The following is a 17272-nucleotide window of genomic DNA, read 5'->3' on the forward strand; positions in this document are numbered from 1 at the left end:
TGTATCTAGTGTATATGTGAGATACTAATAACAAAGTGCCTGTATTATAGTGATTATTATTTTTTGCAATTCATCAGCCCTTGATATTTAATGTCCAGGGTTTTCTGCTACGCTAGTAACATATGGATGAAGTTTTTTATGGTGTTTGAAGAAATGTTCTAGAAATTTAGCCCTGAGAGAGATGATAAGTGAGAAGAGTGCACTATTTTTGGTGCAAGTAATTGTATATATTCAACATTTAACCTGTAGGCATTCCAAAGCACTTTATAACCTTAGCCTGACAGGCTTTCTTCCAACTTAAAGATCTTTGAGTTGTGAGTGAAAATTTTATTCTCTGTTAAGAGATGGGAATAAAGGAGAGTGAAGGAAAAATTGGGATATGGTGAAAAGAGCTCTGAATTTGGAGTTAAAGGCTTGGGTTCAAAGACTTACTACACTATTTACTATTTCCTTAACCTTAGATAAACCACTTAATCACTTGGGAGTTTTTTTTATTTTCATTTGTAAAATGAATGGGGAAGTATGGAATAAATTCCCTTCCATGGTTCTTTTCAAGCCTCAGACATAGAATTATATGATCTTTTATAATAACTACCCTTATCTGATATCCCAGATCCAACTTTTGATCATAATGGAGAAATCTTTGAAGTCATATAATATGAAAGCTATATCTAAACTTTTGAAACTGTAGTTCATTTTTAGAGTAAATTGGTATTAATCCATAAACAAACAATTATTAAAGTTTTTCAACATACCAGGAACAATATACTAATCTTTTGGGGATTTTATCAAAAAAAAAAAGAAAAAAAAGAAAAAAAAGGAAAACACTAAGAATTTACATTTTGTGGGTTGTGAGAAACAACACAAAAATAAATAAATATAAAATATATACAAAGTTTAAAATAATTTAATAGGAGGAGAAAGGAAGAAAATTGCACTAGCAGCTGATGAAGAGCTGGACCTTCCCTCTGTAGTACATGACATTTCAGCTAGAATTTCAAGGGATTCAAAGGAGGGAATCCATTTAAGGGATAGGATATAGCTTGTGCAAAGATACAGAAATGGGAGACATTGTCCTTTGTTCTAACTTATTTGTTCAAAATGTAGGGTGAGAGGGAGACTATGGTGCAATTCTTCCCCAAAAGTGTCAAGTAGTCAGATTGTTAATTGATTTAACGTTAAGTAGAATATTAAATTCCATGATCAGCAACATAGCAGATTGGTTGTATTCTGGAAACCTTTCCAATACCAAAACATAAAAAGAAAAGAATTATGTATCAGATATGGAGTAATTATAACTGAATATATAGGACTTCCACAAAATTCCATAGTGTATTGTGTAAAGGAAAGATCTAAAAAGCAAAAGCACTTAAAAGAATAAAATAAAAAAGCTACTATAATTGGCAATTTATCAGTAAACCCAAAAAGAGAAGGATTTGCAAGCAGAATATCAGATTAAGCATAATAAAAATCAAGACATCAATAAACAGATAAACAGTATGCTAAAAGTAACCACAGACAACGAGCCAGTATCAACATTGAATATATAGTAACAAATAGCAGAGCATCTACGTGTGTAAAGGAAAAGTTAACTGAATCAAAGAAATAGATATTACTACCCCAATAATTGTAAGAAACTTTAATTTCCCATTTCACAAATGAATAAATTTAGCAGATGAATTTAAGAAAAGGAAATAGAGATAGGAAGAAATTGTTGGAGCTTTTAGGTCTGAAAGACTTATGGAATTGTAAAATAGGAACATTAAAGTATATTCCTATTTCTAAATACCATATAGTACCTTAATTTTAAAAAATAGTCTGTAGTAGGGCATAGAAAAAATATAAATGAATATAAAAACAGACATACTTGTCCCATATTTTATATACCAAAACAAATTAGATGTAATTAAATTACATTAAATGTAATATAATTAACATATGGGAAAAAAAACAAAAGATAAAAGAGATAGCTCAACTGTGATAGAGTTTCTTACCTCACCAAAAGGAAAATTCCCTAATGTTTTTAAGTAGAAAGGTTAGAAATCAGAGACAAATTGAAATACCCATCTGTCTGTGTCTGCTAATTTCCAAAGATTTTTTTTCTCTATCTCTTTCCATATTTTTCTCTCTAGAAGTTCTAGAAGCATGGGTTAACTACAGAAGCTGAAAGGAGAATGAAAGTGTTCTTACCAACCTCTTGCACCAACTCTGCTTAGCATGGCACTGACTAAAATTTCTCTTTATTTGAGAGGAGAGTTTTATGCAAATGCACCAGATATGAACAACCAAATTCCATCCATAAATACATATTAATAAAATGGGGAAAATCCAATTTAAAAACTAGAAAAGTCACAAAGAAATAAATGTAAAGTAAGAACAAAAAGAAACATTTTAAATTAAAAATGATATAGAAATAGAAAAAAAAAAGAAATGATGAGTCAAACTACAAACTATCCACTTGAGGGAAGAAGAGAGGTGGACAATCATGTATCAAGCATCTACTATGCATCAGGCTCTAAGTGCATAATAACTATTTTCCCTCTGAAAAGACTAACAAAATTGATCAAAATTTAACTCATCTATTTTAAAAAGAGATGGAAGAAAATCAAATTACCTAAATAAAAAAAAATGATCCAAGTATAATTACAATGGAAAAGCAGTATAAAAAAAAAAAAAGATTGTTAGAAAATGCAATGTACAACCACATGGCAAAAGCAATGAGAATTTAAAAGAAAAAAATGAATGACTACAAAAAATGATGCATCAAAATTTATAGGATAAGCAATAATACATTTAAATCAGTCTCAGTAAATGAAAATGAACTAGCCACAAAGAAAATACTAATCATCACTAGTCTTAACTAAGATTTTCAAGTGAATTTTGTTAAATGTTAAAATTTCTTCTAATTCCATAACGAAGTATATTTAGAAGTAGATGGTTGTTGAGTCTCTCAAAAGAGAAACAGCTGTAAGAGAACAAAGAAGAAAAAAATAACTAGATTGGATCAAGTAAATATAGAACAATTTCATTATGGACATTGAGAGACTAATTTTGCAGGTACATAAGAGAAGATAACATATCAAAAACAGGAAGTAGGGGCAGGGTGAGGGAATCTCAGAATTTATTGATTAAAAAAATAAATGTGACAACAATAGCCCCAATTACTATCACTTTATCTTGCCATCTATATTGCAACTTTGTGAGAGGTGAGTCCAAACTCTTCAATTTCCAGACAATTAAACTGATCTTCCAGAATATTTAGGGATTTTCCCAGGCTTACACAGCTAATAAGATTTGATTTAGAATTTGGATTGTTTTTCCTAATTCTCTATCCAAGATGCAATGCTACCTCATGCAAAGATGAAATATTTTCTTGAAAAGTGAGAAAAAATAGCACTCTATAATTCTCATTTTCTGAGATAAATATAACTCTAATAACCAAAATAAGGAAGAAAGAAAATGAAGAAAATTATAAATCAATATAATGACTGATGATTAAAAAATTTTCATTTCCAGTTCTGGCAGATAAGATGGCAGTGATCAGTAGCTGCCATCTCCCTCTCCTTGTTGACCTTGATGAGCCCAGAGACTATCTCCCTGAGGAAAAACCCTGGAACAATGGAAGCAGCAGAAGGGGTAAACAGACTCTTAGCCCACGAGGTTACAAAGATCTCTAAGGAGGATTCCTCTTGCTGTGCCCAAAGGGGACCAGTGCAGGATCAGAGCTGTTGCAGAGAACCCCACCTCAACAAACCAGGAGAAGATCCTGAACCCCACGGGGGTGAAGCCAGCAAATGCCAACACCAGGAGCCCAGATGTGCCTCTGCACCATCTAGAAGACACTAGCACAGACAGCTCAGCATGCTGTGCTCTACCTCAGCAGAGGAGCCTTCAGGTGTCCAGACCACCCCTCCCCACACTTAGCCAGCTGGATTCAGGGTAACTGAGGGGAAACCCAAAAAGACCTCACCTGACCTCTGCTTTCCAACACCAGCCAGCTCAGCACCATGTAAGCGGCAGAATTTTAGCTTCTAGCTGAAAGGACCAGAGACCACAACACACAAAGCCTCAAGAACTGTGCAACAGAGCTCCCTGTGGCCCAGATGCAGAGATCTACTTTAAAAGCCAGGAAACAGGCTATTATCATGAGTAAGAAGCAAAGCAGAAAAGAAAAGATCATAGAATCTTTCTATGGGGAAAAGAACCAAAACACTAATACCAAAGAGGTCAGCATTGAGACTGTACTCACATTTGAAACTTCAGAGGCGAATATGAACTGGTCTGAAATAAAAGAGCCTTCTTGGAAGAGCTCATGAAAGATTTTAAAACCCAAATTAGAGAAATGAAAAAAAGACTGACCAATGACTTTAAAAATATGAAAAAAGAAGAAATCACAGAAGAATTTAAAAGGGCAATTGGACAAATGGAAAAGGAAGTACAAAACCTAACTGGAGAAAATAGCTCCTTAAAAGGAACAATTGGACAGATGGAAAAGGAGATGCAAAAGTTAACTGAAGAAAATAATATAAAAAATAGAATCAGGTAAATAGAAGGTAATAAATATATATGAAACATTGAAAATCAGTCAAACAGAAACTAAAGAATGAAAAGATAGAAGAAAATGTAAAATATCTAATTGGAAAAACAGCTGACCTGGAAAAGAGATCCAAGAGAGAAAAATTTAAGAATTATTGGTCTACCAGAAATTGGTAAAGAAAAAAAGAGCCTGGACAATATCATCCAAGAAATGATCAAGGAAGTCCTAGACCAAGATGGCAAAATAGTCATTGAAAGAATCCACCATTCACCTCCTGAAAGGCACCCCAAATTAAAAACAACAAGGAATATCGTTGTCAAATTCCAGAACTATTAAGTAAAGGAGAAAATACTGCAGGTAGCCTGAAAGAAACAATTCAGATATCAAAGAGCTACAGTCAGGATCACACAAGACCTTGCAGCTTCTATATTAAAAGATCAAAGGAACTGGAATACAATATTGCATAAGGCAAAGGAGGTAGGACTACAACCATGGATTAATTACCCTGCAAAGCTGAGCATAATATTTCAGACAACAAGATGGACATTTAATGAAATAAGGGATTTCCAAACCTTCCTGATGAAAAGGCCAGAACTCAACAGAAAATCTGATCTTCAAACAGACGCCTCCAGAGAGGCTTAAAAGGGTAAATGGGGGAGGGGGACAGAAACTTGTTACACAATATGGGCAAACTGTTTACATCCCTATAAGGGAAGATGATAGTTGTTAATCTTGAGAATTGTATATTTATTATGAAATATAAAAGGGATATACATAGATAGAGGGAGTGGGTATAAATTAAATGATGTGATGATAACTAATGTGATTTAAGAGTATGAAAGGATTGTAATGGGAGATTACAATGGGTGAAAAGGAGGAGTTAGAAAAAAATAAATTCCATCCTAGGAAGAGGCACAAAAATATATTACAGTAGAGGTAAAGGGGGTAGGAGAGGAACATTGTTTGAGAGATATTCTCATCTGATTACATTCAAGAAGGGTACAACAAACTAAGTGAAGTACAGAAATACAATTAGCTCTATAGGCAGTGGGAGGGGGAGGGGTAAAGAAAAGGGAGGGGAGACTAAAAGGGGGGTAAGAAGTAGTAAGGGAAAAGGGAATTAAAAGGGAGGGGGACTGAAAGAAGGGGCTGAAGACTGAGGGAAGCTGTGGTCAAACATTAGAACTCTATTGTGGAGGGGAAGGGAGAACTAAAAGCATAAACAAGGGGAAAGGGGATGGAGGGAAAGACACAGATAGTAATCATAACTGTGAATGGGATGAAGTCTCCCATAAAACAGAGACAGATAGCAGAATGGATTAAAAGCCATAATCCAACCATATGTTGTTTACAAGAAACATTTGAAACAGGGGCATACACACAGTGTAAAGGTAAAAGTTTGGAGCAGAATATTTTGTGCTTCAGTTGATGTAAAAAAAGCAGGGGTAGCAATCCTAGTCTCAGACAAAGCAAAAGCAGAAATAGTTCTAATCAAAAGAGATAAGGAAGGAAACTATATCCTGCTAAAAGGCACCATAGCCAACGAAACAATATCATTATTAAACATATATGCTTAGAGTGGTATAGCATCCAAATTCTTAGAGGAAAAATTAAGGGAATTACAGGAAGAAATAGACAGCAAAACTATATTAGTAGGGGACCTCAGCCTCCCCCTCTCTAAACTTGATAAATCTAACCTCAAAATAAACAAGAAGGAAGTTAAGGAGGTGAATAGAACTCTGGATAAGGAATATATGATAGATCTCCAGAGAAAATTGAGTGGGGATAGAAAGGAATATACCTTTGTCTCAGCGGTACATGACACATATACAAAAATTGTCCATATACTAGGCCATGAAAACCTTGCAATCCAGTGCAGAAAGGCAGAGATAGTCAATGCATCCTTCTCAGATCATAATGCAATAAAACTTATATGTAATTAAAGGCTAAGGAAATATAAACCAAAAAATTATTGGAAACCAAACAATCTAATCCTAAAGAATGAGTGGGTTAAACAACAAATTATAGAAACAATCAACAACTTCATTCAACAGAATGACACTAATAAGAAAACCTACCAATTAGATATCCCAGCTTCTGGGATAAGGACTCACTGTTTGACAAAAATTGCTGTGAAAACTGGATAACAGTCTGGCAGAAACTGGGCAGAAACTGCCTGACACTATACACAAGAATATAGTCCAAATGGATACATGATCTAGGCATACAGACTGATATGGTAAACAAATTAGGGGAGCAAGGAATAGTGTATTTATCACATATACAGAGAATGGAGAAATTTATGACCCAACAAGAGATAGAGAACATTATGAAGTGCAAAATGTATAACTGTGACTACATTAAATTGAAAAGATTTTGCACACACAAAACCAATGTGACCAAGATTAGGGGGGAAGCAAAAAACTAGGAAAGAAGTTTTGCAAATAGTGTCTGTAATAAAAGTCTCATTTCTAAAATATATAGAAAACTGAGTCAAGTGTGCAAGAATACAAGTCATTCCCCAATTGATAAATGGTCAAATGATATGAACAGGGAATTTTCAGAGGAAGAAATTTAAAGCTATCTCTAGTCATGTGGAAAAATGTTCTAAATCACTATTGATTAAAGAGATGCAAATCAAAGCAACTCTGAGGTACCACATCATGCCTATCAGATTGGCTAACATGACAAAACAGGAACATGATAAATGTTATCGATGTGGGAAATTCGGAACACTAATTCATTGTTGATGGAGCTGTGAGCTGATCCAACCACTCTGAGGAACAATTTGAAACTATGCCCAAAAGCCTACAAAAATGTGTATACCCTTTGACCCAGCAACACCACTTCTAGGACTATATCTCCAAGAGATTATAAAAATGGGAAAGGGTCCCACAAAAATATCTATAGCAGCATTCTTTGTGGTGGCCAAAAACTGGAATTCAAGGGTATGCCTATCAATTGGGGAATGGCTGAATAAACTGTGATATATGAATGTAATGGAATACTGTTATGCTATAAAAAATAATGAACAGGAAGACTTCAGAGAAGCCTGGAAAGACTTACATGAAATGATGCTTATATGAAATGATGAGTGAAAAGAGTAGAACCAGGAAAACTTTGTACACAGCAACGACCACAGTGTGTGAGGAGGTTTTCTCGTAGACTTAGTACTTCACTGAAATGCATGGACTTAAAAAATTTCCAGTTGACTTTTGAGGCCAAACACCCTCCACATCCAGAGAAAGAAGTAGGGAATTGGGTCACAGACAGAAACAGACTATTTTCTTCTGTATTCAGTTATGTTTTGTTTTTTGTTTTCCCCCATTCATTTTAATTCTTCTATGCAACATTCACTTAATAGAATGTGCATGTAGAACCTATATAAGATTTTATGCTGTCTCAGGGATGGAATGGGGAGGGAGCAGGGAATAAGAGGAAGGGAGTGGAAAAAAATCTATGATATATGGAACTGATTGTCAAACACTGAAAACAAATAAAATAGTTCAATTAAAAAATTTTTATATGAAATCAACCCAAAGACTATAGCAATATATGTGTGTATACAATAACATGTACACACACGCACACACACACATATATATACATACATATGTATGTATATTTATTACTGTCACTGTTAGATTTTTATCAGAAATTTAAGTATGGTTGACCAGTATGAAAAAATTACAGCATGAATAATACTTTTAAAATAGTACTTTCAACAATATGATTTTATTAGTAGCTGGGGAAAAATTTTAATAAAGCAAAACAATCATTCTTCCTAAAACCCCACAAATCATAGGCATAGAAGCACAATTTTAATATCCTAAAATATTGTATCTAAGAGCAAAATCTGCCATAATATACAGTGGAGAAAGAGAAGATTTATTACCATAAACAAAGGAAGAAAGGAAATATGTTCTTTTTCTGTGCAGTTTTTAACATTGTTTTAGTAATGCTAGTGAAAACAGCAATAAGATGAGAAAAAAAATTAAGGCATAAGCAAAGGTAAATATGAGAGAAACATTTTGCCTTCTAACAATGTGATGAATGACTTAGAAAATCCCTAATAATAAGCACAGGAACTAATTGAGTGAATACCTTCAGGAAAATATCATGATACAAAATAAACCCACATATTTCATTACCATTTAATTGTAATAATAACAAAATCTGGGAGGAAATAGTAGAAAGGGCATTCTCATTAAAAAAAAAAAATTTAATATGCAAAGTACCTGGTAGGACATCTACCTCTTCCTGCTCCATACCTGTATATGTTGAATCACTCTTTATTACGGAATAAAAAATAACATAAATAATAAAAGAAATATTTACTAGTCACAATTAGAGAGCTATACCATTAAATGTAAATCATCATAATTAAACAACATAATTTAAATGATGACATAAAATAAATTATTTTATACTTGTCAATTTACTAAAGGAACACTTTGTAGTGCTAGACAAAATAATAAAATAGTGATCTGGAGATGCCAAAGGTCTAACATTTCTGGGAAATTAGTGGGGCAGGGGAGTAATGATAAGTGGTTGGGTTAGGGGAAAGCATTTTTAAACCTAAAATCATGCTATAAAACAGTAAGCATTTGATGATAGTAATTATTTAATAATAGGAAATTAAGTCATTATCATTTGTTAAATATGAAGTTATGTTTCAAAAGAAAGAAACAAATGGCTAAAGACTCATGAATTAAACTGAAAACTTGTAACTTTTTATCATGAATAATTTTCTACAAAATGATAGTAATGGTTAGACAAAATAAGATGCCCATTCACCAGCTATCTGTGCATAATCAATCTTATGATTTATTAATGATAATATCAGGATACTAGCATGAAGAAATAATAGTAATGAAAATAACAATATGGTATATTATTAACAAGACAGCCTTAAATTATTTAAACAATCTATTGAAATTGAGGATGGGGAGATAGAAAAGAAAAATGAAATTGACACTGATTATAATAATTTCATTGAAATTTTAAATCTATGAAAATACATCTTTATAATTAAAAAAAGGAGGGGTGTGAAGCCAAGATGGCACACACTTTCTAGAGCAGTGCCCCCAAATCAGGCAAAGGGCTGTAAACAAATTCTGGAACTGCAGAACCCACAGAATGACAGAGTGAAGCAAATTCCCAGCACAAGACAGCCTGGAAGATCACTGGGAAATGTCTATTGTGCCATGCTGGTGGTAAGGCACAGTCCAGCATGGATCATGCCAGCACAGACAGGACCTGAGCAGGCCTTGGGGAGATGGAATCTCTCACACCTGTGACAGTTTCCAGACTTCAGGACCCCAAAACATTGAGGACAAATTGGAAAGTCAATGGAAAAAGCCTGTGGGACCAGTGTGGGAGAGTAGAGTTATCCAGCCACAGCCCCAGGGTAGCAGAGGGGAAGGGGGCAGAGTAATCTGTAGCAGCCACAGAAGCAGCAGGGGCAGAGACAGCAACTGTGTCTAGAGCTCTAAGCCCACAGATTGTGGATGAATTGAGAGGCTGACCATACACCCCTCCATCCCCCCACTGGAAGCAGAGATCTACCTTGACAAGGAGGTCAAAAGTCAAGTAAATGACTGGAGAATTGAGCAAAAACCAAAAAAATAATCAGACTATAGAATCTTACTTTGGGGACAAGGAAGATCAAAACATGGAAACAGAAGACAATGGTGTCAAAGTTCCTCCATCCAAAGCCTCCAAGAAAAATGTGAATTGGTCTCAGGTTATGGAAGAGCTCAAAAAGGATTTTGAATATCAAATAGAAGAATCAGAGCAAAAATTGGGAAGAGAAATGAGAATGATACAAGAAAATTACGGAAAACAAGTCAACTGCTTGCTACAGGAGACCGTCAAAAATGCTGAAGAAAATAACACTATAAAAAATACACTAACCTAATGACAAAAGAGATCTAAAAAGCCATTGAGAAGAATGCCCTTAAAAGTAGAATTGGTCATATGTAAAACAAGGTCCAAAAGCTCACTAAAGAAAATAATTTCTTAAGGATTAGAATAGAACAGATGGAAGCTAATGACTTTCTGAAAATTCAAGAAATTATAAAACAAAACCAAAGGAATGAAAAAAAAATAGCAGACAATATGAAATATGCCACTGGAAAAACAATTGACCTGGAAAATAGATCCAAGAGAGACAATTTCAAAATTATGGGACTACCTGAAAGCCATGATGAAGAAGAGTCTAGCCATCATCTTTCAAGAAATTATCAAAGAAAACTACCTGTATATTCTAGAACCAGAGGGCAAAATAGATATTGAAAGAAGCCATCAATCACCTCCTGAAAGAGATCCCAAAAGAAAAACTCCTAGGAATATTCTAGAGCCAAATTCCAGAGCTTCCAGGCCAAGGAGAAAATATTGCAAGCAGTCAGAAAGAAACAATTTGAGTATTGTGGAAATACAATCAGGATAACATAAGATATAATGCTTCTACATTAAGGGATCTCAGGACTTAGAATATGATATTACAGAAGTCAAAAGAACTAGGATTAAAACAAAAAATCACTAGCCCAGCAAAATTTAGTACAATACTTCACAGAAAAAAAATGGAATTTCAATGAAATAGAGGACTTTCAAACATTCTTGATAAAAAGACCAGAGCTGAATATAAAATTCAATTTTCAAACACAAGAATCAAGAGAAACATGAAAAGGTAACCAGGAAAGAGAATTCATAAAGGACTTACTAAAGTTGAACTCTTTACATTCCTACATGGAAAGATAATATTTATTATTTTTGAGACTTTTCTCAGTACTACGGTAGTTGGAGGGATTATATATATATACACAGAGGGCACAGGTTGAGTTGAATAGGAAGGGATGCTATCTCAAAAAATAAAAGTTAGGAATGAGAGATGAATATATCAGGAGGAAAAAGGGAAAAATAGAATAGGGCAAATTATCACTCACATAAAAGTGGCAAGAAAAAACAGGCCAGGTGAGAGGGAAATAGTGGGTCTTAATCTCATCACATTTGGCTTGAGGAAGGAAAAGCATGCATACTCAATTTACTATGAAAATCTATCTAACACTACAGGAAAGCAGGAGAGAAGGGGATAAGCAGGGGATGGGGAGATGATAGAAGGGAGAGCAAATGAGAAAAGGGCATAATTAGAACTAAATACTTTTGAGGAGGGGTAGGGTCAAAAGACAGAATAGAATAAATGGGGGGAAGGATAGGACAGAGGGAAATATAGTTAGTCTTTTAGAGCATGACTTTTATGGAAGTCTTTTGCATAACTACATATGTATAACATATCAGTTTGCTTCCTTCTCAGTGGGGAAGGGTGGAGAGGGAGGAAGGGAGAGAAGTTGGAACTCAAAGTTTTAAAAATGAATGTTGAAGGTTGTGTTGCATGCAACTGGGAAATTGAATATATAGGGGGTGTAGTATGGAAATCTGTCTTGCCCTCCAAGAGGGGGGTGGGGAAGGGTGTGTTGGAAGGGAAGGCAGATTGAGTGGAGGGGGTAATCAGAATGCAAGCTGTCTTTGGGTGGGTAGATGGGAGAGATGTGGAGATAATTTGAAAGTCAAGGTTTTCTGGAGATGAGTTTTGAAAACTGGAGATAAATAAATTGATTTTTTTTAAAATCAAATGAAATCCTTCAGTTGACAAATATTTTACTTACTTTAGAAATCTAGACGTAGATGGCAAAGACACTCATGATTAGAACATGAATTAATATTAAAATCTTCTGAAGAAAGAGGAAGGACAGTTGTGAAGAAATTGATCCAGTGTTCCACATAAAAAAGACCAAAAAGAAAAAAAAAATGTGTATTAAGCTGGTTTCAACATGCATCTGAATCAGAACTCTATACAATTTTTCCCACAATATAATGTCTGGAGCATACAATAAAGATGGTAAATTACCTGCTCCTAGAGTTGAAAAAGAAGAATGTGTGATGGATTGCTTTTGGAAATTTACAAGACATTTATACAAGCCCAAGCTGTCCATAACAGCAAAGACTTAACATTTTTAAAATAAAGTATTTGAGTCATGTTGCTGTATGACAATGAAGCCTAGAACTCTACTACCTCTAAGAACAAAGGATGAACATCATACAAAGATCACTAGAAAGGGACATAATGGACGAGAGCAAGCAACAGCAAATAGTGAGTAAGGAAGTCTGAACATGATTCAAAGTGCGATTCAAAGTAAAAAGCATCATGGAAGATTTTTATAAGAGAAAGAAAAGGACAAGAGGAAAGATGGCTGGTCTTCCAGGTATCTCCACTAGCATTCTGGCAAGGTAGGGAAAAGTGAGAAAGGTTTCCAGTATATTGGAAGGTTCTTCTGTGGCAATTTTATGGCAATACATGACCTGAACTTAACCAACAGCTTGACCTCCAATACTAAGACTCAAGAAAAACATAAACAGATTAAAAAGGGAAAAGAAAATATAAGGGATTCAGTAGAGCTACAGTGTTTACATTCCTATATAGGAAAATGATACTTGTAACTCTTAAAAAGTGTGTCACTAACAGTACAAAGAGAAGGAATATACATAGATGGAGGGTATGGGTAAAAGGTGAATTCAAGGAAATGATATAAAAATAAGGGATAAAAAAGGGGAATATAATCAATGCAGAAAGAAAGGAGAGGTAGAATGGGTAAATTATCTCACATGAAATAGGCAAGAAAGACCTATTACAGAGAAGGGGAAGATAGGAGAAGGGGCAAAGGGCATCACTTGAACCTTACTCCCATCAGTATTGACTCAAAGAGGGAATAATATACACAATCAGTTGAGTGGAATCATCTTTTTTTTGTACATTTTGTACATTTTTTTGTGTTTTGACCTCATAATGGGATTCCCCACCTGCTGTGGTAATCAGGCCAGGGTTGGGTACGCAGAAAACTTTTAGGGCACCTTTTCTAGCCCTCTTCCTCACATGAATAGGTGAGCTGTGCAATCCTTAACAGGCTGCTTAGACACCCAAGGTACTGTCAAATTCCACTGCTGCTTCCAGTGAAAAATGATTCTATGGCCTGGGACATCTATGTGCAGGGTTGTGACTACAGCTCCCTGTACTACATCCTTACCTGCTGCTTCATCACTTGTCTGTTGCCACAGGACTTTGAGGCATAATAGTAAAATGGTATGGGTGATGTCTTTTGATTCATGCATGAGTTGGATTTAAATGAGGCAGAGTTGCATGAAGTCATCAGCCTCATTCTCTCCTCCAGAATCATCATAGTCCAGTGGCAGGACAGAGTAAGATGACTGGCAACAGCTCAGGATGCAGTGTATGACCTTGGCGTCTTCAGCGTCTAACCAAGCTCTTAAGTGCTCTGCATGGCCTGCTTCAGCTGCCTTCATGACTGTTGGAGCAAATTGTTCTAATTCACCCATTCCACCAGGGGAAGTCTTCACATGCTTGGGGTAGACACCCCCACAACTGACCAATGGGTTTGACATTCCTTCATTACCCTCAACCTAGTGTGGCTTGTCTGACAAAACAGTTTACCAGGGTGTGGATGCTACACATGCTCCAGCTTCTTGGAGCCACAGGTGAGAATTGGGTGGAACAGGTGGACACAAAAGGTGGAAAGCAGCCCTGAAAAGGGCTCAGCAGCCATCACACTAAAGGGACTAGTTCTCCTTGAACACACCCTATACCCCATCTAATAGACTATGTGATTGTAAGGAGAAGAGATTGACAAGATGGGGGAGTGACAAAGGAAATGTATGGTACAGAGTGCTGGACTGATCATAGACTTATCCTTTCCAAGCTAATCATTTGTAGTCATCAAAAGTGCTGCCTTCAAGGCAAAATAACTTCCAGAAGAACTAATGTAAACAAGTTAGCACTCTTCTCTGAGTATGAGCAGTTCATTGCTAAATTGGAGGGAAATTTGAGCCAACACACAGTTGTCAATAGTGGAGCAGAAAAGGAGTGGACAGCTTTCAGGGATCTGGTGTATGGCACTGCATGTGCTCATCTGGGTCAGAACACTACCAAACACCAAGAATGGTTTGATGAAAATAATGGGGAAGCTCCTAGATAAGGACCCTTCTGATCCCCTGAGGTCATCACAGCCATGAGCTTGAAACTCTACTAAGACTTTCTCTCCCAGCCCAGCCGCATCCTCTACCTCTTCACCAAGGTTAGTCGCATCCCCTTCGAGGTGCAGGGTGTAGAGCTGTTCCAGGGGCAGCACATGACTGATGATTTTGCCAAAGTGAACAGACTAAAGAGAGTGCCTGCCATGATAGATGAAGATTTCATCTTGGCAGAAAGTGTGGCCATCCTGCACTACCTGAGTCAGAAATATAAGACCCCAGATCACTGGTTTCCTCCAGACCTGCAGGCCCGGGCACAGGTTGAAGAATACCTGTACTGGCATGCTGATTCCATTCAAGGCACATTTGGCTCAGTGCTATGGATTCAGGTGCTGGGCCCTCTCATTGATGTCCATATCGCCAAGGAGAAAATGAACAGGAACACAGCCTTCATAACAAAACTCCTACAATATTTGGATCAGAGTTTCCTGCAGGACAAGCCCTTCCACATTGGTGAACAGATCTCTGTGGCTGATCTGATGGCACTGGAGGAGCTGATGCAGACCTTCTATGCTGGTTTTGATGTCTTCGAGGGATGGCCCAAGCTGGCAGCTTGGCATGGGCGGGTGGAGGCCACTTTGGGGGAGAAACTATGCTAAGAGACATGGGAAGCCATCCGTAAACTCTGTGCAGAGCCCAAGACTTTGAAGGACATCCCCTTGGCCACTCAGGATTGGATGAGGTTATGTCTTTCCAAGATCCCCTAATACAAGACATTTCCAAACAATGCTGTCTGTAATCTGATCATCCTCCTTCCTCTTCCTCCTCCTCCTCCTCACCTCAGATCCTGGACCTTGGCCCTTGGACAACAGACTCTGACAGAAGAACTTTCTCCAGCGCTTCATTCCACTTCCCAACTATTTCCAAACTATATGCCCATGTCCTCCACTCCTTTCTCATGACCTCACTCCCCTTTATGTTGTCTCCTTCCCCTTCCTCTCTTTAAAATGTAAGGGCTCTTTGATGGCTTGGATGGTCTTTTTCTTATTTTTGTATACCAAGCTTTTGACATAGTGCCTGATGTATAGTAGCAAGTGAATAAATGTTTTTTCATTCAAAAAAAAAATAATGGGGAAATTCAGAAGCTGCTAAATAAAAACTGAGAACTCCTCAGACTTTACGAATCTGAGAAGGATAGCTTATCCATATCTAAGAAGGCAGCATTTAATTCCATCAAAAATAAAATATAACCAAAGTTTAGAGAGATGCAGCATTCTTTGATCAGTAAGAAGGCAGATGATACTTAGTTTTATGCTGATAGTAACAAGCCAAAGCACTTTTATGGTTCCCTGAAAGCTATTTATGGACCAAAAAACCTATGGTACATCACAACTACTCAGTGCTGATGGAGCCACATTGCTTAGAGATAAGGGCATGATCCTAGAGAGATGGACTGAACATTTTTATAGCATTCTCAGCAGTCCTTCATCAATCAACGCTGAGGTCATTGACCATTTACCTCAGGTTGAAGTCAATCCCTCCTTAGATGATCTTCCAACTGAAGAAGGGGTTTTGAGTGCCATTAGGCTCCTTTCATGTGGCAAAGCATCTGATGCTGATTGTATTCCAGCTGATATTTACAAGGTAGGGGAACCTCATCCAAAAGCTGACTGAAATATTCCAGGTTATATGGCAAGAGGTGATTATCACCAAGGAGTTCAAGGATGCCTCCATGGTCCATCTCTATAAACGTAAAGGAAATAGATTATCCTGTGATAATCACAGGGGGTGTCTCTCTCTTAGTCATTGCTGGCAAGATTATTCCTAGACTCCTCCTTAATAGACTGACCCTTCACCTGGAAGATGGTCATATACCTGAGAGCCAGTGTGTCTTCAGAAAGGGCTGAGGAACAGTCAACAAGGTGTTTGCTACCAACAATACCAGGAGAAATGCCAGGAGCAGAACAGAGGTCTATACACAAGTTTTATAGATCTGACTAAAGCCTTTGACACTGTTAGTCATGAGGGCTTATGGAAAATTATATCAAAATTTGATTACCCAGAGAAGTTCATCAGTATTGTACATCCATTTCATGGTGGCATGTTTTCCTAAGTTCTGCACAGTGGATAATACTCTTATGCTTTTCCAGTCACCAATGGAGTGAAATAGGGCTGTGTGCTTGCTCCCATGCTTTTTAGCATGATGTTTTCATCCTTGATGTCAAATGCTTTCAATGAGTATGAACACAGCTTCAAGGTCAATTACCATATTGTTGGTAAGTTTTTCAATTTGAAAAGGCTACAAGCCAAGACCATAGTGGAGGGAGTGTTGATGTATGATTTTCTGTTTGCAGATGATTGTACACTCAATGAAGCTGGGATGCAACAAAGTATGGATCAATTCTCTATTGCCTGTGCTAATTTTGGCCTAATAATCAACACCAAAAAAACATAAGTATTCCATCAGCCACCACCACACCACCCATATATGGAACCATGGGTTACAACAAATGGAGAAGTTTTGAATGCTGTGGATAAATTCACTTACCTTGGTAGTGTACCTTGCAGGGATGTATATGTTGACAACGAGGTTGACATATGCATTGTCAGAGCTACTCAGTGTTTCGTAGGCTCCAAAGAAAAGTATGAGATAGAAGAGGTATTATACTGACTACCAAACTGAAGGTCTAC

At 36.6% G+C, this 17272-nt stretch overlaps 1 pseudogene; it reads left to right on the forward strand.

Annotated features, from left to right (window-relative positions):
• Nucleotides 1–14739: 14739 nt before the first annotated feature.
• On the forward strand, nucleotides 14740–15240 carry LOC140528223 (glutathione S-transferase theta-2 pseudogene; annotated as a pseudogene).
• The last annotated feature ends 2032 nt before the right edge of the window (nucleotides 15241–17272 follow it).

The sequence above is a fragment of the Notamacropus eugenii genome, chromosome 1 (genome assembly GCF_028372415.1).
Source record: "Notamacropus eugenii isolate mMacEug1 chromosome 1, mMacEug1.pri_v2, whole genome shotgun sequence".
Classification (NCBI taxonomy): Eukaryota; Metazoa; Chordata; class Mammalia; order Diprotodontia; family Macropodidae; genus Notamacropus; species Notamacropus eugenii.